A 25,690-nucleotide genomic window follows, 5' to 3' on the forward strand; every position below is an offset into this window, starting at 1 on the left:
TGGAACAGAAAACCATTCGTGAGCCCCAATCAATGGAAATAACCAGAAAAGCACTTCATTTTAACACCTAGCAGATGTTCCAGTCCAGGTGACTGTCAATCCATGTGCTTCTCCTTCTTTTTTTCATGTGAATTTAAAGATGGCTCTATTTTTCTTCTTTTTAGAGATATTTTAAAAAAACCTAAACAACCAACTATGCAGGATCCTTGGTAGCAGTGCTTAAAACAGAGGTTTGTTTTTTTTTTTTAATTGGGTAACAGAGGCATACAATACAGGGCTTACACTTGTCAGTCACTCAGCCAACAACAGCCTTTCATTAACCAAACACAGGCCAGTCCTGAAAATAGGAACGAAAAAACTTCAAAATTCACAAGAATCTTCTGCTGGGATGGTGGTCACCTCTAGGTGCTCTTATCTCTCAACCAATCCCATAAATGAACTTTGCTGTCATCTAATGATCTTTGCTAGGAACATACAGAGCTGCATGCAAAATCCTTTAGATTTACGCTGAAGTGATGAACACGCCATGTCTACCTAACAGCACACAACTAAAGGCTGCTGATCCACTACAATGTTAAACCATCCTAAGAACTTCCTATTTTTGGTGGCTCTTGCATTGAACTACATTCCCTTGACTTCAGGATAGCAAACATATTTCCAGGCATTAGCAGATAACAATCCTTCCAGCTGTTCCAAACTTTACAGCAATCAGCTTGATAAAAGCTGAAAGGAAAGCTGGATTCGGCAAAACACAGGTAATCTGGGCTGCTATAAACACGTAAAACATAGCCTTACAGTTTTGTGGTGGAAACCAGTGTCTTACGTTAGAACATGAAATAAATTCACTGATTAGGCAAGAAAAACATTTCAAATGAAGTAGGATGCACACAATAGGTTATTTGCTCCTTTTCACCTGAACATAACCATTAAACAAGTTCTAAATTACGAAGTTATCATAGTAAATGGTCTTCCAGAAGATCACACGACAACAATGAATAGACTCTGCATCACATGCAAGTAGACTAAACACGACTATTATTCTTGGATAATTACCCTCAGAGCTGCAACATATTAGATGAACGTAGGTAGTGTCATTGAATAGGCTTGCAACAAGACGTACTGCCCTGGTTAATCACACGTGATTTCACACTGTCATATCCAAAGCAGTAAGGATAAGGAGGCTTTGGAATGTTTATACAGAAAATATTAAATTACTAATAAAACACTTTGCTATCAGCAATGGCAGCAAAGCAGGCAATGTTCAACATCAGAATTTAAGACCACAAAAGCCATAAAACACAAAAAAGCCTCACTTTCAAAATCAAGTAATTGGATTAAACCAAATCTGTAGTAAGTATCTCTTATAAATTTTATCTCATGTAATCATGAGAACAACAGACAAGAATTTCTGATTTTTAGGAGTGACAGACTTATCACAGGCTTAATTTCAATAAGCCTGTTGGAAAGGAAATAAAGCAGGAGTATATAGGGAAAATAACTAGTGTGTAAATGTTCTTTTTATATAAAATATATCAAGAAAATATATTTAAGATCTGGGTATGAAGCTAAGTTACTGCACGTATGGTTGGGTACACTGGAGGAAGCTGGATACGTGTTATATTGCAGTACAGGTTCTGTACAGACACCGCATTCCTTCAAGTTACTTAGAAGATATCGGATAAAAGTCCAATCGATGGTTGAAAGATGTGAATCAAAAGGGAAGCACAGGCCAATTTAATTAGGTTCCTACCCAGGCTTATATCATATATTACAGCAGAATTTATCAGCCAGGCTGACCAAGGCTCCATTGTCCAGGGAACAGACTAAGAAAGTACACGCCTGTATCTCAAGGGTCTTGAAAGCTAAAATTACTAGGTGAAGAGAACAGAACAACAACACAGCAGATACGGTTATTTCTAGTCAATCAGAAGAGACAATGACAGTACTCCATCTGCTTAGCTACAATCTATATTGCACTTCCTACATGACAAACAAACCAGAAATTCTGCATTGAATATTTTGAGAAGTGGTACCCCAATCATGGCGATCTACCAAGACGAGAAGTTAGTTAAACCATCACTTTCACGATTAGAATTGTTCTGCATCCATCTTTTTCTGCATTACTATAAATGTAGCTGAAACAATCATTAAAAGAGAGCAAGTTTCACCAAAGCTTTACAGTTTTCCCCTCAATAAAAAGATTTCCTACAGTCATTGGCTCTTGATTAGGGAACACATTTTTAGAGATTGCCTTTACAGACTGTTGGGAATGAAGCCTGACAGGACATGAGCTCAAAGAAGAGTATTGGCCTATACTATCGAGGCTAACACAAGCTTCAAGATCTAAAGTGGGGCTTAATGAATGCTTGCATAGCACTTTGCAAAGATGCCTATCTACATCTGGTATCAGCCTGGGAGTCAGAGAACGACATGGGATGTAGATGGTGGAACGAGCTGCCCCTCTCTAGATGCAAAGTACTTGAAACTGTTATTCATTGAAAGCTACACCAGAATTGAAAACATGCAGTCACTGCTAAGGAGAAAAAAAAGAAAGGATTGCTGCACTGCTGATGGTCTTTTATCATATGCTCAGCCCTCTGAAGCCATTGCTTCACAGGCTTTACCATTAATATTGGAAGTCTTTATTCCTCCTTGCCTTGGTAAACGTTACTAGTATCTAATAGAGAGCTGTTTCTAAATAAATCTTTTAATTCTGATTAGGTTAACAGAAATCAATGGGTTTCTGTTGACAGAAATGCCATTGCTGCATATTGTCAGTGCAGGAACCCTACCGAGCAGCAGCAAGTCTGACCATCCACACCCCTGCAACCAGAGAGCAGGGGCATGTCACGCTTGCCAGAAATATGTTGGTCTATGAGCATTATGCCACAGCAACAATTGAAAAAGCCATGATCAACATTCTCCCTAAAAATAAGGCAATTCAGAAATGTCACTTCCGTTGTCACAGTTGATGTCACTGAAGTGTCACTTGGAGTTAATATTAGCCTAATCAAGCCAATTATAGAATACTTATAGTATTTAATAGGCTCTTGGATTTGACTTTTGATATGAAAATCTGCATATTCCTAGATGTTTTATGAATTTAAAATGGTTCAAAGTTCATCTCCAACAGAGCAAGAAGCTTGCAAGATGTTGAGAAAAACCCCTCTGCTGTTCAAGCAGAAAATGATGCGTCGCCTTGCCAGCCACAGTGGGTTTTTAGCCTGGCTTTTGGCAGTGATTCAACATGAATGCAAGACCTGAGCCCCCTCTCACCACGCACTGAGTACTTCCAGCCCTTCCACTGGGGGTCATGGTCTCATGAATGACTGGGCTTGGCTGCTTGATTTCGGAGGTAGGAAATCACAGACAGAGCGATACAGATGCAGAGATGCTCAGGCCCAGAGACACCTTCACGTGAGAGGTACCCCAGCTCCTGCTACAGCCATGCAACCAGGACCACCCGGTTGCATGCTGCAGTCTCTGTTCATCTAGTACTGGAGATGAGGCTTGCCTGAAAACCCGCAGGCTGCCGCTCCAGAGTCAGAAGAGGTACTTCAACACTCCCACTCATCTGCTGCAGAAGCAAAACTGGGCAGAAATTTTTCTGTGACATTTATTTTCTTTCTTTAGTACTGAGGCTAATGAAGAGTTTCATGTACACATAATTGTCATGCACAGTAGTTTAATCTCCCTATGCAGTGTTCGTGGTCTAAACACACAAAGAAGATACATTGATTCTCACAGAAATGAAATGCTGGGGCATAAAACAAGCAGGAGGGAGGGACAGTGATATTATTTCCTCAAGGATGAAAACCATACCTTTGGGATAACAGGTGCCCTTGAGGGAAGGTCAGAGCAAAGCAGCTACAGTGTCAGGAAAGTGACTTCGCATTTTAATAAAACACCATTTACTAAATGCAGGCATAAAAGGCAGGGTGGTACAAAGTCACATTTGCTTAACTCCTTCAACCCCAAAATGCAACGCTCCCCCTCCCATCAGAGGGCCAAAAGCAGAGGCCTTGAAAGGGATGGAGACAAGGGGCTCTGTCCAAAGCATTGCCCCCAGCCCTTCCTTTCCCACACAGAGCCCAGCACTCACCTCTCCCGCAAAGGCAAACACTGTGCCCCGCAGCCAGTGTGGGGGGCCCCAATTCCCCCTCCTTCAGGTCAGGCTGCTTACAACATGCCAGTCACCTTCAAACCTCTTACGAGCAAGAAACAGGCATGATCTGCGGGAGGGGGAAATTCACCATTTCAGCAAGGTGAAAGAAAAAAAAAAAAAAAAAAACAAAAAACAAACCTACTATCTCGACAGGTTTTATTTTAAAAGGGATGGGTGTTTGGAATATTTGCAGCAGTCCTCAGGTAGACAAATGAATGGTTTGTCCACGGATAAAATGGAAAAGGGTGTATAATACAGACATTTATCACATGCACATTTATAAGCCACGTGTGGTTTATAGCATAATTAATCAGTAGTTGTCTCCTATTCTGTACACAAATGCACCCTCCTGTCTTTCCAGGCACATTCAATAAAGAATTAATTTATATCCTGCGATCCAAATAATCTTCTCCCCGATGCAAGATTCTGCGAGGAGTAATTCAAATACCTGCATGTGGAAACTGAAAGGGTATCAGAAGCACTGTCCCTTCGCATCCATGAAACCTGCCTGCTGAATCCCTGCAGGCTCTGAGGAACATTCGCAGCCACTCTGCCACATGCAGAACGCCCCACAGAAAGAGAAATATATGTACAATTGCGTATATCTGACTTAAACAAAACAGAGACATGGGGAAAACTACATCCGCAGAGGGTCACTGCTGCTCTTCAGCTCTTGCTACCAATGCTACATCTCTTTCTACCTGGTCCTGACTCTTAAGAGTACGAGAGCCATAATCCAGAGAAGAATGGGCCCCTCCTTTTAAGGTTGGTTAATCAGAAATCAGGAGACAGAAATATACATTTCTGAAAAGTAAACACAATACCTAAATTTGAGGATTTTTCCCCTGAAAATAGTCTCGCTAGTGTCATGTACAGAAAAAAGTGTTCAGCTGGATGTAGGTCCTCTCTTTGTAATTATAACTTGCCACATTTTCACAATTTCTTACTCTTTATTTACTATTCTGTTTTGCTGCTGTACAGAGTTTCCTCTGTTGCAATCAGCGTGGGTGTCTGGAGTGTGAGCTGTTAGATTTCTGCTCTTCCCTTTGCATCAACACGCTGGAGGTTATCATTAGCAGCTACAGCAAGGATCCTGGTTAGTGGTTTGCAAGATCTCACACAAAAGCATGAGAGTCACTGGAAGGAAGACTTGTTTTCCCCTTAACAGAAAGTTCAAGGAACACATATATATGATTTAATGGGAATAAATTTTAAAAATTGTGCAAATTATTTATGCATTTATAAGCCCTATGCAAGCAAGGCACAATGTAGTGAAGCATCCACTGAAACACCGTTCTTTAAAATTCAGATAGAAAAGAACTCACTGGACTTGGAAAAAGCCAAGAATATGCACCATGCAAAAGGCTATGCCTACCTAAAGAAAAGAAAAAAGCATTCCTTGCATTTTGCACATATCCTTTCACTCAACATGTAAATAAAAAGGAAAAAGAAATAAATTTAAAAGATATATCCATATATTTATATACTGCTCTGTGTCAACCCATAATTGATCCTGCTTTGAAGAGTAACTTTAAAAAAGGTTAACTTCTCAAAAATTTAAGGCTGCTCAGATAAAATTATGATATATTTTCAGAAGAGGTTAAACACAGATTGTCAAATAAAGCAGCCCCATATCACCTTCTACTTTGTTTTCTTCTCATGGATGACTCAAAGCATTTCCATTTTACACAAGGGCGCACCCAAAGTTCAGATAAAAAGGAATCCTGCAATTGTTTTTCTTTATTTAGAAGGCATTAAGCACACACATCAACAGAGGACAAAAATCTGTTGTTATTTAAGGAGCATTAAAGAGGAGCAATGCCTGCAGCTTATGTATTTTTGTGTGTATTTTATCTGCAAAATAGCAGCACACAGGCATTCGTCAAAGAGCCTATGTAAAATTTATCAGGGATCATCTCTAATCCCTCCAACATTTCATCTCTGCATTCAGCAACTAATGAGTTAAAGATGATAAATACCATTAACAAAGGAAAGATCCTCTTTCCTTTGTTTCCCAAAGAATGCGGAAGCCTGACTTCTAGTAATGTATTTTTATATTCAGCAAAGTTCCCTAAGTGGACCATTTTCCTTCTAGCTTTGTTTATTGTTATACCTTAAAAAAAAAAGGTTTTGATCACCCAGAAGACTATCATAGTATAAAAATAATGAAAATTACTGTTTCCTATTACTGATCGTATCTGCGTATGTATTTTCCCCTTACAGGAAAATAAGTGGAAAGCATACACTAAGGACACCCAACACCACAAAATCCATATAGTCCTATATAGTTTTTCTTCATCTCACAGAGAAACTCTTACCAGGGCAAAGAAGAATTTGTATATAATCTCAACCATAATTAGTCATTAAATATTAAAACACCAAATATTACACATCTGAGCTGCATTTTGGATGTAAATTTTTGCCACTGATAATCCAAAAAGGGCCCAGGTAAGTGACTGGTGCCACACACACACAAAAAAACACAAACAAAAAAAGAAGGTTTCAGGTTTGTTGGTTTCGTTTCAACAAACAACAGGTAAACTAGAAAACAGAGCTCAGTCCCACAATCTCTCCTTATGCTGGTTAATTTTTAGGTCTTGAATTTATTCTGAAGGGATTATTTTATAGAGCCAGGAGAAAAGGAATCATTAAGCACTAACAGCAGTTGTAGTTTCACACACTGATTTCATAAAAAAGGGGCTGAATGATAGAAATGTTGTATAAATTCATAGCAGAGTTTACCAAATAGATTATAAGTTAGCAAAATATCAACAAAAACCATTGACTCAAGTATATGATTAAAAATATATAGTATTTTATTGTTCTTTTGACTTATGTTATGAGCCTTATTGACCTCTTCTGTAATGAGGGGCAAACGTTCTGTATTATTCAGCAAACAAAATTCCCAGAAATAACAGACAGCAAGTTTTCCCCAAGAAAAATGGCTCTATTTTTAAAAATTATTTGCAAATATACTCATTTTAAAATTACACACATTTAATGAATTAATTTAGATGTTTTGTAAAATATATGCATTTATATTTGAAGTCTTACAGACATTAGCATTACCCTGGAATTCCATCAGAAAGATAAGAGGAACAATCAGTACATTAAAAAAATACAACTATCTGCAAGTATATCCTGGATCTAATAAAAGAGAAGATAAAACAAAGTTTTTATATAAAAATGCAGGTTGGCTTTTAAGCCTTTTTTTCCCCACTTGAAGTTTTACATACAATTTTTTTATTATTTATTTTTCAACTTTTGGATGTGGGCACTATTCGAGAAATATTTGAGGAACAAGTTTTATAAAAATGTATGCTTTTTAACTACGCCAGGTAGGCAAGTTAACACGTCCATTCACACCCGCTTAGCCCAGGTCTGGCAGCGATCAGCCAGTACCATTTTAAAGCGAAGCGCCTGGTATAGCGGTGCGCATTCACAGGGACAGGCGAGCTAATACGCAGTGTCTCAGTACAGAGAAAGAACACACAGTGCAGTATCCTTGCAGCACAGCAAGGATTTTTAAGCATGTGATAAAGTCAGAGGCAAATTTTATTTTAAGTTTTCAATGAACTGGGAGAAGGGTAAGGTCCATCCACCCTATTCTGAAGGCTCCCTGCTGAAATCCCATAGACTGGGTTACGCAGCACTTCCAAAAAACCCAAACCCTGCTCACACCCCTGCTGTTTCCTTCTTCCTGATGTATCTTCATCTTTCTGAAAAGACAGATGCAACCTGATTCTCAGCTGAGGATATTACTTTAGGATATACAGCAGAAATTATGGTTCCCTATGTAATACAGTATTCCTTGCAATGAAAGACTAATGGTCATTTGCATACATAGTAATAGAAGAATAAAAGGGGTGGAGAAATAACTGTTCTGTCTGTTCCTTTCCAAGGAGTTACGTTACCTTTCTGCATGCTTCTCAACTTTTACCTGTAATATGCAGCTGGTGTAACCAGCTGAAAATGATCCAGAGTGGATTCCAGGATTTTTCCCCCGCTCGCATCTGCGACAAGCTAGCAAAAGTGCATACCTCTACATTTAAATGCGCACAGCAAGACTACATTGCTATGCAAGTGCATACAAGGACAGACATTCACCTCTCTCATTTGTCTGAAGACAATCACAAACCCCTATGATGAACTACATCTGATACAGTAATGATTATAAAGACTTTTTGCCATACACTATGGCCACTAATATTTTTCACTAGTTTTGCAAAGTAACCTGCAACTAAAGAAACAGCATAAAGAAAATGAAATATTTTAAGTCCTTCTGTATACCCCACCCTCTCCGAGTTAAACGCAGACAGCTAAAGAAAGAACATGCAGCACTATCTATTCAGAGGCAGCACCATGAATACATTCAATTAAAACTGAGAAGCATAATCTTGAAAAAGGGGATACGGCAACTACATTTCCCACCAGGGGCTAGACCTCACCTCAAGCGATACACTACATGCTCTTGCAAGCTGAAATTTTTTTTTTGCATGGGAAGGAAGAAATATTATCTGCAGCTGCAAGGAGGAAGAAATGCTTACCTTAATTTCTTTTGCAAAAAAAAAAAAATATATACACAACAGAAAAGCCCAGCTCCACCACCTTGAACCGAAAACACATCTGAGAAGACGGCACTGAGAGCGAGCAAGCCGGGAGGCAGGGGCGACTCTGATCGTGCCCCTTTTTCCGGCAGCAGGCATGACAATGCACGAACACCCCCTCCACATCACAGCAGGCAACTGTAGCCAGGAGACAGAGGTGCTTAAATTAGAAAACCGCTGCCAGAGGAAATAAACGGGAACCACAGCGACCCCCTCGACCCCAGCAGCTATCAAATCCGGGAAGATATAGTGCACATCTGTTTTACGAGGCCCCCAGGGAGCTCCAACTCCAGCTACTTACCCTGTCTGCATTATTAATAGATGTTAATGGCTCCATTATATCAAAAAGAAGCCTCTTCCTCTTTATAATATGGAAATTCCAAGGGAAAAAAAAAAAGGCAAAAACCCGTACACACCGTAAGGCAGCAAACAGCTTCTTGGTCCTGCTAACTGCAGAACTGCACACCCCCCTCCACTCTGCCTTCCCCAGCCATCCTCAATATACTGATTTGGTAGCCAAAATCAATTCAAGGCAGTAAACAACTGCAATAAAGCAAACAGGCAGACAAAGACTTCCTGACATAAGGCAAATCCTGAATACACAATTTTCTTTTTAATAAGGTTCTGAAAAATTTCAGCTAGAGCATATACATATACATTTCAATGCAAAATGATGCAGTGTAAAGAACAGAAGAAATCCACATGATTGGGATGTTTCTTGCTTATCTAAATACAAGGTTTTATTTCTTCAGCAGAAGTTATCTGTCACCTCAAAAAGTATTATTTAGACTGACTTGATGACAAAGTATCCTCTGTCAAGCCTTTGATTTAGTTGATGAATAAAGGAATGTGATCCTAAAGTATCCCTAGGCTGTGTTTTTGTTAATGCATGGATTTCCTCCGGGTCCATTCATTCTCAAGGTAGGTGTACTGCAGTCATGCACCAAAGTGTCAAAAGACCTTCCACAAAACATATTGACCTATTTTAATCTGATCCATGTATAAATGATATGGAGCTACCACTGGGAATAAAGTGAACCAAAGATGTATTTTTAACCCCTTTGTAGCACCATACACAGGAGAAAAATACACATCAATAACAAATGTATCCTCAAAGACTGTACAAGAACATAGTTTGCTTTAACTGGATCTCTTCCACTGATGTTAGGAGTCATGTGAAATGCTGCCACTTACTCAAGAACCAAGCGCATCTCTGCAGTTTAGTACTGCTATCAGATCATTTCGACCAGCTTTTTAAAAATTGAGAAATGCCAAAATGGTAGGCTTCACCTAGTCAGCTTTCACTCCGCTATACAAGATACTGATATTAAATGAAATAAAACCACCACAAGGTCTCAAACGGCAAAGAAAAAATACCCCAGCATTAATTGCGTGATGAAATTTTCGCATACGGAAGGGGGGGGGGGTGCGGGGAGAGCGAACGTGTCAAGAATCACCTTCTCGTGTTGCAGATGCATGCTGCAGCTGTTTGCTGGCTTTCGACAAATGAATGAAAAGTGCCGCTAATTCTTCCAAGACAAATGTAACCGATTGGCTTTGTTGCTTGCTTGCCTCTGCGGCTTTTGAGACCACGCAAGTACGCTGCAGACGCGAAATCACAGGGTCTGGCTGTATTAACTGAATTACAGACAGCGCTGATGTGATCATCTTAGTCTCTCTCTTGCACTCTCTAATTATTTATCCAGATCAAGCCTGACTGCTGGAAAATTAGCTCTCTACAGGAGGTAACCGAGCTGAAAGGTTCTTTTTACCAAGAAATGATGGGCTGGCCTCTACCAGTGCATACACCAGCGTGCAGTTGTAAGGAAATGTCACAAGATGTAAATTTGCAAGTAGATTTCTCTTCCTCCCAGAAAAAGAAATAAGACGTTTTTAGAAGATATGAAAATATACATATATTTATGCAGACACACAAAATTAGTAGCTGTCCAAATTCCTGACCCTGAACTTACAAGGATTTACTTAAAATGGGAAGAGAGAGGAGAGGTATATAGGTCATATCCTCTTTTTGTTGCATTATATGTTCATTCCCACTTGCTTTTTGACAAAAAAGTTCATAGTATTTCACTTACGCAAGGATTTCACTTCTTGCCAGCAACTGCAGAGACCAAGTTTTAGTTCCATAGTTCCAATGCTTTGGGGGGGGTGGGAGGTGGGGGTGGTGGTGGGGACACGACACGACACAAAAAAGACACCAACATTTTAGTCACTTAATCAAACCAACTTACAGCAGAACTAACAAAGCATTAAAAAAAGAGGATAATAGATGGTTTTTTTAAGCTCAAGATACTGCTTTAGCCTGTAGCAATTCGAAAGCAACAATGAATGTATTTTTATTTTGTATTTATTTAATCTTTTAAAAGAAAAGTAATTAAACCTATCAGACAAACAAGAGCAGGTTAAAAGGAAGAGCTGTGAAATTATTTTCTGATCAGTAAGATTGTCGTTACGAGTCACTTTGCTGTACTGCATGAGTATATGGATGTACACATTTTTTAATACACTTCAACGCACACCTTGGTCCAATTCTAGTCACATGTAGGCCAGTATAAATTTTAGTGCTAGAGGGTTTTAACTTACCATTTAAAGCATTAAACACACAAAACCTTGATATTAGAACAATGCAGCTGTATGAAACACAAATACACCAAATTTGATACTGATGAGCTTTGGAACTTAATTGTTTAAAAAGAAAAAAAAAAAAGAAGATTCTAGGCTGAACGAACCTCTTTGCTGCATTTGCAGCAGTTTCAGTATGTCAAGCCTTCTCCAATCTTTTAATTGCATTGGGTGTTATGCATGCCAGGGATGGGTGAGAATAGTTGTCAACCCACCTGACTGCAGAACAAAGAGCATTTTTTCTTCCAGCATTTGTTACTGATGCTTGAGCCACACCCTGTCGTCCTTACAGAACAGGCTCTTTCTCACATTTTCCTTTTTCCTACTCACACAGAGAGACAATTTCTTCCCAATAAAAAAATATTAGTTATTCTTTAGAATTACTACGTTGGGTTTCACCTTTTATTGAATTCCCTACGGGTTTATTTTTAAGAGGGAGAGGGGCTGTGGGCACAGCTGCGCTTCCTGCTGCCTGGGGAGTCCCCAAGCCGGGATGCCTCAGCACCCCGCAGCCTGGCTCCCCTTGCTCCCCCCGGGATGCTTCCAGCAAATGAGGGGCCTCACCCTGCTTACTCAGTCATAGGAGAGGGCACAGCCTCTGGAGTATGGCTTTAGACTGGGCTGCAAGGGCAGACAAGGGAAAAAAAAAAGATAGGCAAATGCACAAACAAGAGAAGTCCCAAGCCTGGCTCCTCTTCCCACCAGCCCCAGAGCACCTGCCTGTGGGGTCAAAACACTCTGAGCAGCATTAACCCCTAACGCCGATTTGCCAAACCACGCGCTCCCCATCTCTCCCCCTCAAATCCTCTGACAGCTCAGAGTTTGCAGGGTTAAACTCCTCTCAGTCTGGGTGAGAGCCATGGAAAGGTTGTTCCCCTACCGCTCTCTGCAAAGGCCCTTCTGCCTTTCGTCTCTTGCCTACACTCCTGTTAGCGCTGCAGATCACACACAGCGCCCAGCCCCTCCAGAAACAGATACATGAACAAAACCCCTTGTAGGTTAGCTATACAACGCCCAGAAGCATACTGTGTTTTTTGCAGATTCGTATAAGGGAGGCATATTCCTGACTTGATCTATTTATAACATAAGCAAGCAATGCAAAGCAAGATGCAGACAATGCAAGAACTGGTACCTGCAAAGCAACCCACATCCCTTTTTCTGCCTGTCAGAAGCATCTCCTGCATCACCTCAATTTTCTATTCCCAAAAGCCTTGAGGCAACCAAACACCACAGTTTCTAACACTGCCCTCACCAACTTTGTTATGAGGTTGTAGCAAAAACTTGGCTGCATTTTTGGTGGCTCCATAACAGCAGGTAAACTGTAGGCAACCTTACAGCCAAAAAGGCATCCCATTCCTTCTGCATTTCCTGAGGCGCCAATGTTACACCTTCTGACCTAATCAAAGTAGCAGAAATGGCATTTTTGACCAAGTTTCTGGACAGGTGGTGTTAAGGAATGGCTTGACTTAGCCTGGATTATTTTTGCAAGCAGGAGTACAGGGTTTACTTGGTCTTCTCTATCTCCCTGACAGAGCACATGCATCTAATGTGGCCTCCAATCCTAGCCCAACAGGGCAAACCAGTTTAAGAACCAGTAATGCTATGGCCTCTGTGAAGTTTGGCCTAGGTTTTTTTTTTGTTTGTTTTAAAAAGAGCTTTTGTTCAGCTGTTCCTTGGTATTTGATATGTTATCATCCACCAGCCACGCACACCAAAGGGAAGCTGTGTGCTCTCAGGCTATGGCTAGATCCTGCGTCAAACACCACAAAAACTGTTGCCACTTTAACCTTCAAGATGCAGAAAAATAAAACCTCTAACTTTTGATCACATGATTCTGGAATAACCAGCAAAACCAGCTTTAAGAAAAAAAATCTGTATATCCCAGGACACATTAAACTACCAACTGCTGAATGCTCGTGTTACTATTTTGAAATGGGGTGTGGGTGGAGGTACCTACTGAAGCTTTCTACTGCTGCTGCTGCCATTGCTGCTCATCGGGTATGTGTTTTCAGAAATCCCTGCTCCTAAAGAGCCTGAACTTGCATCTGTGCCTCTTCTGGGATGCATCAAAGATGTGAGTTCTTGTACCATCTGTTATTCGCAGCACCACTGCACAGGAATGCCAGCCTGTAACAGCACCCAGATCTACTGCAGGCACAGCAGCAGCCAGGGAAGAACAAGGTGAACCATGAGGGGAAGTCATCGAGACCGAGATGGCAACTGAGAAACATGGGGGCAGGAGATTATGTGATGCTGATGTGACTAGGCGGGAGCTGACAGTCAACAGGAAAAACCCCAAACACACTTTCCACAAGACAGATTAGTGGCTTTTAAGGCACCTTGGTGGAGAAGGCAGCACAGTAGGAAGGACTTGCACCCCAACTCCACAGGCTTCCTCCACTGCAAGTTGCCACATGTTTCAGCCAAGCCTTGCAAGGACTTAATGCACAATGGACACACGTGGCACAAAGTCAGAGGCTGCTCTCCTGCAACTGCTGGTAGTGACCAGAGGTCCTGCATGTATCACTGGGGCAGTACAGGTACCAGATGCCAGAGGCTTTCCCAATGCCCTTGCTTGTGTAACATGCTGCACCCTGCTAGATGCCCTTTTGCACTCTGGTTTCTGATGGAAGGGTTTGCTGAATTTGCTAGTGGCCCTCAGCCTGTTTTCCTAACACTGCTGGATTACCTTTTAAACTCATCAACCCTGCTCAAGGTTTAGGCAAATGGGCTTTATACAGTCACTTTAACCTTGCTGAAAACGTACCTGAAGGGAAACCAGGAGGTCTCCAGAGCATTGACATTGCATGAGTAGACAAGCCCTAAAATTAAAAAAAAGAAAAAAACCCAAACAGCAGCAGTACAGGGCACCATGGCTCCCAGTATAAACTGCTACACAAGTACTCAACACCTTTCTAAGAGAGGCTAATGGTGAGCCTGTGCAGTTTATCCACCCTGAGGTGATTTACTTTCAGTGTAGTAGTTGTACCTGCTGAAACCAAAAGCAGAAAGCCAGCAGATTTTAACGGGAAGAAAATTGAGCTAGCAAGTACAAGGACTTGTTAGTTTTTAGATTGAGAATTTGCTCTTAATCCCATTACCATTCAACCCTGACACACCCTCATATGGGCTCTTTGTTATCCACCTGGACACCAACCCCTTGGCCCACTGATGATGAGAAGCGTGCTCCCGGGTCCCCTGCGCCTGACATGCTCCAAGTCCCCGTGAGCCCACTGCAGCATCCAGGTGACCCACCCATTCCCTTTTCTGATATGTGCTGCATCTTCCTGCCCAGAAAACTCCACTCGCTTCCCATTGGCTTTCCCTCGCAGGAATCTTAATCCTCCTGACCTTTCTGAAAACATGCCCTCTTGCCTTTTGTTGTTTTTTTTTTTTTGTTTTTGTTTTTAATAATTCCTATGTCTAATTGTGCTCAGGTACATTTATTTATATCACTTCTCATTCTTTATGCAAATTTCAACTCTGTGCAAATGTAAAGTTGCTGTTGTAAGTCTTTGGGGGTTGTTCCCTCCCTCTCAACCTCCTTTTCTTCCTTTGAAGTTACTTCCCTACTTAAAAAAGCCTGCCAACCCTGCAAGCTGCTTCTTGGCCATAGCCAATCCTCCTGTTGTTTTCTCAGGAGCACTGGACTGTCTTTTACAGTCAGAGAGAGTGATGATAAACGACAGCCGCCATAACCCAGCAAGTGACGCTGTCCAGGGGCAAAAGCCGCAGGCAGATGCGGAGCCTTCCTGCTGAGCGCACCGCAGAGGGAAGAGGGCACATCACTCACAGCAGTAAATCCCATCCACGCTCTGGTTGCTCGGCTGCAAGCAGTGTCAAAGCCCCCTTTGCAGGCTATGGAGCACACAGTGCTTCCCAGTCACTTCTCTGGCCAGCAGACATTGCTTTCACTTAAAACACAGAACAAGGGAAAAAAAACCCTTCCTTCCCCCAAAAGGAGGCTGCATGCAGCCCCATACGCTCCTTATTCCACCAGGCTCTGATATTGACAGCTGGCTGAATAATGCATTCAGATGGTCTGGGGAATCAATCTCTCTATCCAGGAAAGCCGTCCTTGTTTTTCAAAGGAGCCCATGATGAGCCGGTTTGGAGGAGTGGAAACTCAAACCATGCTTCTCACCTCACCCCTACAAAGGGGGTTATGAAGCAGGAGTGCCAGCCAGAAGCATGCTGCATTTCTTCCCAAAGCATCATAAACATCTTTACAAACATTAGACCTGATAGCATGCTCACAAGAAGTTAATAAACACCACTTCCACCATGTCACCCAATTCTTTGCCAGAAAAACAGTGCTGGAGGGAAGCTTATCTGTGTGTCCAAGGTCAGGCTTGGCATCTGTGACAGATTGAGCTGTCTTAAGTCCCTGCACAACCAGCTTGCAATCCTGAAGTTAGTCACCAGGCAATACCTCTAACTTTTTTAAAGAGGAAGCTTTGAAGGAAAATGGTTTTGGGTTTTTTTGGGGGTTTGGTTTTGGTTTTACACCACCTAGCTAGAGAACCACTGGAAGATGTGATGAGGTTGTACTTCTGGAATCAACAGCAACATCATTCTCCTTTTGGGAGCAAGCTTTGCCCTACCAGTGCCAGCTCCAAGCTCCTCAGGCTTACTTGGACCTGGTGATCAGTCAACAGCAGGGATTTAAGACACAGCCACCAGCATCTCCACTGATGCAATACCTACCACAGCACACCAAGAGCACTTCTACTGGCTTCCAGTAAACAAACAAGTTCTCAAGGGTAACTTGCAACCAGAGCTAGTTCTGAAGCTCTAGTACATGCTCCGGCACAGCGAGGCTGCCGATCGCCTCTGAGCAGCTGTGCGATGTGTGCAAGAGTCACTAACTGCTACACAGAGATTTTTAATTTCTTTAGGCTCGAGTAACCCTGTTCTGGTAAGTTACCTAGCTTTGAATTGTAAAGCAGGTGGTAAGAGACTCTTATGGTGCCTTTTGCAGACTCTCCTCTCTTGGGAGGACATCATGCAAGGGGAAGGGGATGCACAGCCACTACATGACACCAGCGGGGCACGCCTTGGCGGCTCAACTGCAGTCGATAGCACCATTCCTCCTGCCTGCAGCAATGCCAGTGCTTTTTGTCTCAACCTTGCAAATATTTGTTTTAAGAGGTCTTGATGAGTCAAGCAGCTCAGGATGAAAGTCCATAGCACACCAGCAAACTGAGTGAAAACACTGAGCTTGTGCTAACAGAGCTGTTCAAGGATGCAAGTACAAGGTGCATCTCAAAGCGAGGAGCTCTCAGTTTGGCCTTTGGGACCATGAACCACCACTGATGAAGGATTCGGGGCAGAGCTCACGCTGCTGTAAGCACAGCCAAGACAACTGGAGGCAGCCATTTTACTGCAATATGCTCCAAAACTGACCGTGGCATCATTACCTTAATAGTTAACCAAATAATGCACACCTTTTCTTTCAGTTACAGTCTAAATCTAGGTTAGATCTGTCTTCAGAAGCAGTCTAATTTAAGCTCACACTTTAGTAAATCCTTAATCTATTTCTTATTTGTCAGCCTCCAAGATGAGCACTGGTTTTCACCAGAACAAAGAGCAACCAAAAACTCAGCCAGACCTATCCATCACTAGGTGGGCCCATGTGGGGGAGGTGTAACCCATCAGGACACCAAAAAACTCAGGTCCAGCTTTGCCCCTTCCTGCACATAAAGCCTATATCATCCTCGAATACTTGCATCCCTTCATACGCTACCCCTTAGCAGGGAAAAATGGAGAAATTAAACCTATTCCGCAGGGAAAGCAGTCTTTCCCAATGAGGAAAAAAAATTACCATTTTTTCCTCATCTGCCTTCCTTATTCATGTTTTTCCTTCTTATGCTTTAACAGAAACTAAATTCCAAATTTACACAAAAATGAACAATATACTCCTGAATTATTAAGGACCACATTCACTACAGAGGATATACAGCACAAGATCACCAGAGCAATTGCTGCTTTACATCAGCTAAAGAGGTCACCATTCATTTTTTTTAATCTTGAAATTGATGGTTCTGCTCTTTAAGTATAAAATTATTAAAATGGGATCAGGCTCTTCAGCTGAAATAAAACAACAAAATCCAAGTCTCTTGGCTTGTTAGAAAGCCAAACTTCTTCCAGAACACCCCTTATTTTAACTGATATATATGCGACACAAGCAGTTAAAAAGAAAAAAAGAACAGACTCCCAGCTATTTTTGCACACAGTAAGACCCACCAGGCAAACAAAACCATATTCATTATTTACCTTGGGGCAGGACCCAGAGTCTTTAACCAGGTTAAGGGTCCTATTGTGTTAATCTTTACATTAAATATGGTGCATGTTACATTGGACTAAACAAAATAACGTCAATCTCTCTTTAATAAGGGGGCTGGGGACGACATGACACCAGCCCCCTCCTCCCTACATGCGTGTTGCAGTATAATCTGCCACCTTCTATAAACGCTGCCATTTGTCTTTTCTCTAGATGCATTGCAGGAATATTTCCATATAAGCCCTATTATAATAAAAACGAATGTAACAAACAGCTTTGCAAATAGGTCTGCTGCTCCAACAAAGCACAGACACAACACACTGATTTGCAGAAATACCCCATATAATTCACAAGTGCTACTAGTTGTTTTGAAATCCAGTAAATTTAGGTGGTCGCTTTATCTTCTCCATCACGATACCTGCTTCCTTAAATAGAGCTGAAGAAGTAGAGCATGTGCTCTACTCCTGCAACCGTTCCCCCAATCCCTTCCTTCTCCTCCCCTCCAATTTACACTGATTACAGGTTTCAAAGTCTTCGAGGTTCATTTTTAAGTTCTATTTAAAATGCTGATTTTCACTTGTTTCCTTTTCATCTAGATCAATACTGCACAGATGATAAATGTGTACCGTTTACCATTTTTACTTTTTCATCTTAGCACTGAATATCCTACAGAAAGCTTACGAAAAATCAGTTCCTGGATAGCACTTACATTCCCCCTCTTTAGCCTATTCCCTGTTTTATCTATAATACAACACATAAGCCTGAGTGTGTTCTATTAATGCAGACACACATTATAACATTCAGATATTAAGCACAGCAGCATAACTGCACCTCAAGATGTTCAGTGCTCATTTTAAAGTTTGTCTAATTTTACGATGATACATCGGCATATACATTATTCTTGGCAAAACAGTGCCCCAGTGTTAAGACATCACCACATCAGTTTTCTATTCAGTCTTCACTGAGAGATGAGAAGCCACCATTTTCTTTTCGATACATGCAAATTAAATTGTTTGTCTCTACAGAAAGCGTAAACCACAGAGAATTCTGCATTTCAGTAGTGATACTGTCACCTAGCATTAAAAACAAGTATTAATTTGTAAATGAACCTCCTCAATTGTGTTCAAAGGAAGTAATTAAGCATTTAATGGACTAACAAACCAGCACAAATATTAGTTTTATTATTTCCAAGGTCTCACAACCACATAAAAAATTCCCCTCACACTGATGATCTGCATCAGAACAATCAGACCCTTGTACACCACAGTTTTCAATAGGTTCAGGCTTATTAGAGTCTTGCACAAGCTATACAATTTATACTGTTTCGAATTTAACAAAACAAATAGCTGTTTACACGTCTGGGATTATTAGACTTGATTTTACATTCTAGAGCCCTAAAAAAACCCACAACCAAAACCAGCGTCTTGCAAGTATCCTGCTTATGAAATGCTACAAATTCTTTAATGATCATGCAGTATTTTCAGCATTTAAAAAAGCTCAAATTCATTTTTCTAGCAAGAGCAATTAAGAATGCCTTACCTCATTAAAATAAGGTTTTAAAACAATGCCTTCATTTAACTTACATAATGCACTAGGTTTTCTGTAATTATCTAGTAATTCCAACTATTCAGTAATACAGGAGACTTAAAGCGCAGCTTAAGAACGGCAAGATTTGTATTTTCCAGCAACCCTGTGAAACTCTGGTAAAGTCAATTCATTGCACTGACAAGAAAAGAAACCTTAAAAACAGTCAGGCAAAGTAGTTTAGCAGCTGTCTACAGGGCTTTTTTTTTTCTCTCTCCAAGGCTTTAATAATTTCAACAGGCACTCTTTCTACAAATAATCTTTCAAGGTCTGAATAGCCACTGCTGCGATAGGAACCAAAGCAGCAAGAGTCAAAGCTCTGTAGTAACGCACAAAAATCCCGACGTACCGGGTGGCGACTGAAAGATACATTAATTAACTTTGTTTTCCGGTTTTTAAAAAGGTCAAGTGGGATGCTGATTGCCAGACAATCACTTTGTTTCAGACATTTTTATTAGACAAAAGGCTTACAGTTAGCACTGCATTGTGCCCCACCCAGCTGGCTGAGAATTGTCATCTTCTCACTCCATTAGGCTGTAGGGCTGTATTACAATTTTCTAATTAAGCATCGCCTCTGATTACATGTATCTACCTTAAAAACACACTCTCTTCTTTCCCTCCCAAGTAATCTTTTGGCAGGTCATACACGAGGAGGAAAAACCCCATGAATGAAACAATGAAGGAAGAGGATAGTATGGACCTTTTCCTGTATTAACATCTTGCGTATCTCCCCCTCCCTTGCTGGTTTCTTAAACTAGGAAACCAATTTAAAAATGAAGAATTACCAAAAGAAAAAACTCAAACCCTTCTCCAAAGCACCCACTCCCCTCCCCAAAACAGGCAAGCCTAGATTGGTCAACTGTTTTTACTACAAGTATTTTGAGACCAAGGATTTTTACACACACACACACCCCCATCAACCTCGCTCCATCCGCATATGATATATAAAGTGTAATGGTTAAAATTAAGTGACTTCCTCTCCTTGCACCATGCGTATGTATTGACACTACTACGCAAATGCATGGCATGTGAAAAGAATGTTAAAAACTTTATACCTGTGAAATCCAAGTTATTAGATTTTCAACAAACATCTGAATTTAACCACCTAATTCATAACAGTAAATTACAAGTTTCCTGTGAGAGAACGTCACATTTACTTCATCACTATTTATGTGACTGATTTGAGGCAGCTGTACCTTAACATTAAATACCAAGTACACACTATGAGAAAATACTGAAGACACTGCTAAAGTACAGAAAATATTTCCCGTTTCCAGAACAATTTTAAGTAATAGCACACATTCCTAGGTCTCTCTACGTACACCCAGTTTCATTGAGAACTTGTAGCCGTCACCTGTCTTTTAAAACGCAAGCCTGACTAAGACTAGCCAACAACAGTATTATGTTAACCCCAGTCAAAAATGGAGCATCATTTAGCCTGATGTATTAAAGGGAAAATAATCAGGTAGGACACTATTTTCATGGAAAGGCCCAATTCCCCCCTTCTATTTCTAAAACTGATCTTACAAGCATCCATTATTTCTCCCCTCCACAGCATCTTGTTAAAACCTACTTTACATCTCCAGACAGCCATCATGCATCTACGCAGTACTAAGTTTTCAGAAATGTGGACTTCTTTTCAAGGTAAAATGCAGGCATATTGAGAAGAATCATCACTTCTTACATTAGTATTTCCCAGTACGGATTTGACAGAACCCTATTAACCCCAAGATTACTTAACCTGTGGTGAAGTGTGGCCAACTCTTCCCTTCTGAACAGGCATTTAATACATAGATGTTTCATGCCGGTAAGACAGTTTATATTCTTATTACATTGAAACCACTATTCTCACATGAAATAAGCTGTATTTGTTACCATACCTTAGTTTTGCTTTGCGGTTTTCATCTATTCATTGACTGTTGAGCGGTATTCATTAAATCCTTGGGATACCTACCTTCCGACATTTCAATGGCTCAAGAAAAGCCATAACATTGCCACAATTAATTGAAATACATCTCATTCTTTCACAAGGAATAGGTGCTTGTGATGTGAGCATTGGAAATACAGGCAAATTCTTTCCTAGTTACTTTTTTTTTTAATGAAAAGCAAAGCCTTTCAGGTATTACCCATGATGCCTCCCAACCAAAAACATCTGCAATATGCTACGCTCCCCGTTTGTCGCAATCAACCCACCTATTTAAATAAGGGAGGAAAAGAACATTCATCTACCAAAATCCACACACAAAAATTTCATAGAACACCTCTCGTACTTACACGTTGCACTGAGCCGCATGCAGGAAGGTAGCTGTGGCAGTGCCAACCACGTTGAAGACCTGCAAGACCCAGGTATTTGTGAAGATGTTATTTGTTGACTTTGTGACTTTCAATCATAAAGCATCCCCCGCTTCCCCAGAACTACCTGTGATTTTGCTAACAATGCTCTAATTTTAAATACGGTTTGTGAGAGACTGGATAAGGAGAAACAAACGTTCTAGGTATTTTAACCTCTTGGTGTTACAGCTGTAATGCAAGAATGTTTAAGAAACACCTGAAATGCATGTTCATGAATAACTACTTTCTTCCTGCTAAAGCAGCAAGGAAAAAAAAAAAAGCAAGCCTTTACGCCATGCATTTCACACCTTCAGGAGGTAATAACCCTGCTTGGCTGGGACAAACGCTAGGACACACAAGGTGATGTTTGAAATCAAGGTCTCCTCAAACACTTTTTCCTCTTCTCCCTCCCAGTAGGTCTAACCCTTCTCAGCTGATTTTGTGTACTTTGTCTAGTTTGTTAGAAAGCAAAAAGACCCTGTCCTGCTGCATAGAGCATGTTAACGCCTATGCTACAAAGAGAGCTAGTGCTCTACTGCAGGAGGAGAGGGCTTGTTAAAAGGGAGCATCCTCAACTACTGCCGTTTTTCAACTTCTTTCAGGCTGTAGCAACCCGGATTTCTCAAAACCACTTCAGTAGAAGCAACACAACAACGGCGGTTTTTTTTTTTTGGTGGTTCCCTGCTAATGACCGCACCGAGCTACAGCTTGGTCATCAAACGACGACTGCACGAGGGAAGCCGACATCTCCTCCTCATCGCATACACCCAGCACAGAACCTTTACGTTGTCATCCCCCGCCCCAGGTTACAGCAAGATGTGCTGCATCAGTGTGGAAGCCTGATTGCTCATTCCCCTTGCGTGGTCCCTAGCGAGAGGTGGGTGCTGTGGGGCACGCCGCAGAGCAGGCAGCGCCTGCCTTGCTGGGGGAAAGGGCGGCGCCGCCGTTCTGGAACCTTCCTGCGCACACAAGCATGGCGCACGGCACCTGCATCCCAAAATCTGCCCGGCAAAGGCGTGCTTCTGGAGAGCGGCTGCTTATCCCCAACACACCAATAATCGGAATTAGTTCTCTCATACACCAGCTTTCCCCAACAAAATTTTAAAAAGAGAAAATTGTGCTTTTGCTTGATCCTCCTGAGGAAAATAGCAGCTAAAATGTGATGGTCGCAGAAGTTTGGGAGGATTTTAACCAAAATAAAAGCCCCAAACCCACGTGCCCCAACAACTGAGGCACTGCAAACCCATTTTCTCTGCAGCCCTTCGCAGGAAGGCGAGCCTTTGCTGCCCGGCACCGCGCAGACCCGACCACGCCGTGCCCAGCACCGCTGCCGGCGGACTGAAGGAGGACCACGCGTGTTTCCCGTGACACCGCACACGCCAGCCTGGGCGCAATCGTGCGGGAAGGGCAGATCGCCAGGATCAGCCTCCACGCGAGCACCCTTACCGGGCCGGTCCCCAGGTGCTCGGGATTTTATTTTTTTTCAATGCAACTTCTCATTTGAAGGAGTTCTAGAAACTTTCCGGAGAGAGCCGAGGGCGGGGGCTGCGCCCGCGGCTGCCGTAATGCCGGTGCCACCGGGCGCAGGCTGCCCCCGCCGCCCCCCGCAGCCCCCGGGCGGGCTGGGCGAAGCCGCTCCGCTCCCGGCGGCCGGACCCCCGGAGGTCGGTGGGGCTCTTGCCCATGGGCGCGACGCGCCCGCGCCCCGAAGGCGCGGGCGGCTACCTAGGCCACCCACCCGCCCCAAACTCCGCACCCCATCCGCCCACGCCCCCAGCCCCCCGAGCCCCGCAACAGGTACAGCCCGGGCGAGCCCCCCGCCCACCGGCACCTTCCCACGGCGGCGGCTGCGGCGCTCCCCCGCCCCCCACTGGGAGGGGACCGGAGCCCCGCGCCCACCGCCCACGCACTCACCCCGTGGCAGCACCCCGGTTCGCCCACCTGCCGTGGCCCGGCGCGGCGCGGCGTGGCGTGGCGGCGGCTCGCAGCCTCCCCTGCTGCAGGAGGCAGGCAGGGGCGGGGGCGGCGGGGCCGTATATACCGGGCACCCCCGCCCCCGCGCGCGCGCGCGGCGGCGATCAGGTGACGGGGCAGCCCCTACACTGCGGAGCCGGGCGGGCCCCGCCGGGCGGCGGCCGCGGGGGGGAGCGCCGCGCCACGCCGCGCCACGCCACGCCACGCCACACCGGGTTCTAGAACGCCGCGGTGGTGGTGGTGGCGGCGGGGGGGGGGGGGGGGGAAGGCGGGGAAGGCTCACGGACCGGCGTTCTAGAACGGAGCCGTTCCCGAGCCGCACCCCCCCCCCCCCCCCCGCGTGCCCGGTGCTGCCGGCTCGGGGCGGGGAGCTACCGGCACGCCCACCCGCGGGGGGCCACCCCGTGCAGCCGCCGCCAGACTTGCGGGCGAGCCTGCCGGCCCGCACCTTCGGAGGTGCCGCCCTCGGGTGGGGCCCTGTCCCCTCCCCCCCACCCCCACCCCCCCTCCGTGGGCCGGTACCGATCGCTTAATAGCGCCGCAGTGAGAGCCGCGGTGGCCGGAGGTACCCGCGGTTGGGGCGTGTGGCGGGCTGGGGGAATATAAAATGGTGTGCCAAGGCCTGCTTGAGGTGGGCAGGTGGGTCCCGCGGGGATGTGAGCGGCGCGGTGGGGAGCGTGGGGGCCCGGGGGGCGCCGGGAGAAGCCCCCTCGCCACCAGCGCGTTTTGCTCGCGGAGGGAAGATGCCTGTGCTTCACGGCTATAAAGGAATGAGTTTAATTAAAAATATTGACCCTGCTGTTATCTCTTTTTAAAAAGCAGGAGCAAGGGGGCTGCAAAATCCCATTGAGACGGGTTGGCATGTAAGGATGAGCTGAACGCTCGTTTTTACAGAGTGATGCTGGTGCTCCTCTGCTTCTGAAGATCACTATTTGGTGCAGCCTCCTAACGGGGGGGTGTGGGGAACCTGCCCTGCCAGGGCCTTGCCTCTGCCTGCTGCCTGCGCTGGGCACTGGAGGGGTGGCAGGCTTGACGGATGTGTGGCCCCTGCTGCTCCCCACCTTTGAAATCTGGTGCCTGAGATCACTGGGTTACCTAATTCTGGCACCTGTACCCCCCTTCTGGGCAATGGGGTTGATGCTTTTTAATGTAGCACACCACCATCACCCCGCTGGGAGAATGCAACCCCACATTCCCCCTTGCTGGGTCTGTGGCTGCAGCAGCACCGATCCCTTTACTTTAAGAGAAACCAGAGCTGGGATGAACTTTTGGGACCACGGGGCACCAAGGTGCACACCAGGGCTCAGCAAGCGGCTGCAGGCTGAGCGATGTACTCACAACCCTCTGCTCCCAGTGGGAATTTCTGGTTTGAAACAAAAAAAAACTCTCCATGACTCCCCAAACTGCCCTTCCACCCCTAGGAAAAAAACCCAAACCCATCCAAACACCCCATTTGCTCTTGATCGCCCGACAAGCCAGTGGACATCCTTGCCTGCTGGTATTTTGTCACAGGCTATTTTGGGGTCCACTGGTGCTGGGGGACAGGTGTCAGGCACCAAGTGAAGCCCCAGCTCTGCATTTCCTGTCCCATGCCGAGTGCCCCCAGCCTCCTGCACCTGCCCTGCTCCCCTGGTGCTTCTTTCCTGACTGCAGAGCACAGCACGGCTGGCGGGCAGCCCCCACCTCAGCCCCTCTGCTGCCATTTCAGAGCATCTGCAATTCCTATTAGCTATAGAGCTTTAAGTGCTGCCCATCCCTACAGGATTTGTGTGCAGTTGGCTCCCCTCTGCAAATGGCATGGTTTTATGCATCTCATGGAGGGAAGCATGCTGGTGCAGGGCTGCTGCTACCAGGTAGGCTTACAGCCCGCTTGGGATCAGGGCCCCTTTGGTGGCATAAAGTATGGCCAGACTGATGTGCAACCTTCCCTCAAAAATTCTTGGGTCAAAACGTGTTTCATTCCCTGGATGTTTCAAATTTTCATGGACGTGTTTTCTTATTATTCAACCTTTAGTCATTGGTGTAGTCTCTGATGAAGAGGTACAAGAGGCGTATGCCGGGTTGGGCCTTTTCCCCTGATGGAATAGGTACCCTTCACATTAGTGC

The 25,690-nt window shown here is 43.9% G+C and overlaps 1 long non-coding RNA gene across 3 annotated transcripts in view; it reads right to left on the reverse strand.

Annotated features, from left to right (window-relative positions):
- Positions 1–23,625, reverse strand: part of LOC142053890 (uncharacterized) — a 69,107-nt gene extending 45,482 nt beyond the window's left edge. For all 3 annotated transcript variants that reach the window (XR_012659358.1, XR_012659360.1, XR_012659359.1), the window contains exons 1-2: positions 23,525–23,625; positions 21,554–21,612 (exon numbers count right to left, since the gene is read on the reverse strand). This is a non-coding gene — a long non-coding RNA (uncharacterized LOC142053890). The remainder of the gene's footprint in view (positions 1–21,553; positions 21,613–23,524) is intronic.
- Between the last annotated feature and the right edge of the window lie 2,065 nt (positions 23,626–25,690).

The sequence above is a fragment of the Phalacrocorax aristotelis genome, chromosome 2 (assembly GCF_949628215.1).
Source record: "Phalacrocorax aristotelis chromosome 2, bGulAri2.1, whole genome shotgun sequence".
NCBI classification, from domain to species: Eukaryota; Metazoa; Chordata; class Aves; order Suliformes; family Phalacrocoracidae; genus Phalacrocorax; species Phalacrocorax aristotelis.